Below are 3,004 nucleotides of genomic sequence, written 5' to 3'. Positions count from 1 at the left end.
TAAATCAACTACAAAGATTGGGTTCATTTTATAGAAAACAAACATGTATTCCCAGAGATAGTGTCGGTCTTAGTGGTGAGCATCTGAGTGAAGCCTTGCATTTGCAAAGTAATTTATGACACAAAAGTCTTAAACTTTTGATTTGATTTTGGTTTGAGAGGTTGAAACCAAAGCATTCAGGCGAGTGATGCCTTACTCGCGACTTGTCACCAGAGGGCGCCAAAACATCCTTCTCCAAAAAGAGGTTTCTCTAACAAAATCCATTAGGCTTCAAGTAAACAAAACACTTGACTCGAGTGACAGTCTTCATCGAAGTAACTCTAAGGACAGAAAGGAGAGGACAGGTAGCCTCTGGAAAACCTTCTGAAGCACAGAAGTTTGTTGACGTCATCAGTTTTATGTTAAAAATTGTCGTGACTTACCGTGGAATTTCCGAATACATCCTGGTTCGTTTTACTATTGCAATACTGTTTTACATGGCTTATTCCAGGGAATCAGAATGCCCTGGAGTTCGCCTTGCAAGTCGTTGTCGCATACAGCCTCCGACTCACTCGTTGGAACTCGGTGGGAGCGCCAGTGAGTTGCTTTCCCCATCTCGGGTCTGGACCGACCTGCCCTGCGCTTCACAAACCCTGACTCTGAATTTGGGAGATTCGATCTGTCAGGGCTAAGGACCTCCGAGAGTCTCTTAGCATGTTCAGACCCCGGGTTTGACAGAGTGTTCCTTTTTTCACACAAGAAAACTGAGGGTCAGAGGAATACAGGCACCTGTTTAGAGTCACACTTGAGGTTAGTCTTGTGACCAAGGTGAAATGCCTATTTTTTCCAATCCATGAATTGATCGCATCCTCCAATAAGAAGGGGGCTCACTCCACCTAGGTGATGGTCTAAAGTCTAAATAAGGATGTGAAAGAATCTGGGATCCAGGAAATAGAGTTTCAAGTGCACAAGAGCCAGTCTGGGAGTGTGAATTCAGAACAATATTTTTCTGCAAAATTCTGGCGTGGTGCTGCCACCCGCTGGACATTGCCATAAAATCAGCTTTTCCATCCAAATATTTTGTAAAAGAGCTGACACTGATTATATTTCCATTACAATATTTTACCTAATGAGTTTGATACTTCAAACCCATATAATCATCAAAAATATTCAAAAGAACACCTAAGAAGAGAATAAAAATTTTACAACTAATTACTGATAATTTAATCAAAATGGCCTATATGAATATGAAAGATTTGTGGATCTGGAATACTTTCAAATATGCAATTTTTGATACTGGGGACTGAATCTAGGGGTGTTTTTACATCCCCAGGCCTTTTTTTAAAATTTGAGACAGGTCTTCTAAGTTGCCGAGGGCCTAACAAGTTGCTGAGGTTGGCCTCCAGATTGTGATCCTCCCGCCTCAGCCTCCCAAGTTGTGGGGATTATAGGCATGTGTCACTGTACACAGATCCATTATGAATTTGATACATAATCACTGACTCACAAAACATATTCCAAATTAAAATAATAGTAAACATCTGTTGAGTATTTATACATAATTTATGTGTATAATTTTCTGGATAAAATATGAGTAAAACACTTTATGGATTCACCTGTACTCTTTTTTCCTTTGGTACTAGGGATTGAACCCACGGGCACTTAACCTCTGAGCCACATCCCCAGCCCTTTTTTATATTTTATTTAGATACAGAGTCTTTCTGAGTTGCTTAGGGTCACTAATGCTGACTTTGAACTCCCAGTCCTCATGCCTCAGTCTCCTAAAGTGTTGGGATTACAGGGGTGCACCACCATGCCCAGCTCATCTGTACTTTATATGTACCCCTTACTCCAACCCCTAAAAGTAGATGCCATTGTTATGTTCATTTTACATACAAAGAAATCCAGGCATGGAAATATTGAGTAACTTGCTCAAGGTCACTCAGCAAACAGATGGTGGATTGGAAGTCCAATCCATGGCATCTAGCCTGGAATCTTTGAAGTGTAAGTTCCAAGCCCCATCCCAGAAGTGAATCAGAAACTCAGGATGGGGGAAAGTTTTAGTGTCTTGAGGTATCAGCGGGAGCGGCCGAGTGGCGAGAGCAGCCGTTACAGGAGCCGGAGCTGCCTATTAAGCTCGATCAAGATGACAACCTTCCAAAAGCATTGAGACTTCGTGGCAGAGCCTATGGGGGAAAAGCCAATGGGGAGCCTGGCTGGGATTGGTGACGTCCTGGGCAAGAAGCTGGAGGAAAGGGGATTTGACAAGGCATATGTTGTCCTTGGTCAGTTTCTGGTGCTAAAGAAAGACGAAGATCTCTTCCGGGAATGGCTCAAGGACACATGTGGCGCAATGCCAAGCAGTCCCGGGACTGATTTGGGTGCCTTGGAGAATGGTGTGACGCCTTCTTGTGATGTTCTCTGGGGAGCCCTCAATCCCCAGCCCCATTATCAAGTCGCCAGAGTTTGCAGCTGAGTGGGGCTCCTTGTCCTCTGCAAAGGAAAAGATTGCTGTTGTCCTACTCTAGGGTCTTTGGGAGTTCTCTCCCCTCACCATTTCAATGTTTTTGGAATTTTTGCTCTTGCATGCAACTCTCTTTATCTTTCCCCTGCCAGTTCCATGGAAACCATTAACCAGCTTTTCTGATTGGATTCCTGGCCCCTTCCCTCACTCCCACCTTCACCTCTGGTCTGTTTGATGCCATTTGGCACCTTTTTTTTGCATAACAGTCACTGTCCTTGTAAAGTTTTTTAGATCAATAAAGTCAGTGGTCTTCAAAAAAAAAAAAAAATGAAAAAAGAAAAAAGAAAAGAAAAGAAACTCAGGATGGGAACCAGGGATTTTGCCATGGGAAGAAGTTTGGCAACACCTAAGCCAGACTATGCTACTTCCAACTTTGGAGTACTTAAATAACTCTGGTTCTAGATCCGCCCTGGAGATCAATCCTAAACAGTGGTACACATAATAATACTGTCATTTATGCTACTCTATGTAATTATGGCATATTTAGGACTCAAGGAAAAA

The 3,004-nt window shown here is 42.7% G+C and overlaps 1 pseudogene across 1 annotated transcript; it reads left to right on the top strand.

The window, feature by feature from the left end:
• The first annotated feature begins 2,011 nt into the window (after positions 1-2,011).
• On the top strand, positions 2,012-2,761 carry LOC306667852 (barrier-to-autointegration factor-like; annotated as a pseudogene). Its single transcript has one exon. The product of its transcript is annotated as a barrier-to-autointegration factor-like (transcript).
• The last annotated feature ends 243 nt before the right edge of the window (positions 2,762-3,004 follow it).

The sequence above is a fragment of the Sciurus vulgaris genome (genome assembly GCF_902686455.1).
Source record: "Sciurus vulgaris genome assembly, chromosome: 8".
In the NCBI taxonomy this organism is placed as follows: domain Eukaryota; kingdom Metazoa; phylum Chordata; class Mammalia; order Rodentia; family Sciuridae; genus Sciurus; species Sciurus vulgaris.
Note: the sequence above shows the minus strand (reverse complement) of the source record. Positions and strands in the feature narration are given on the sequence as shown.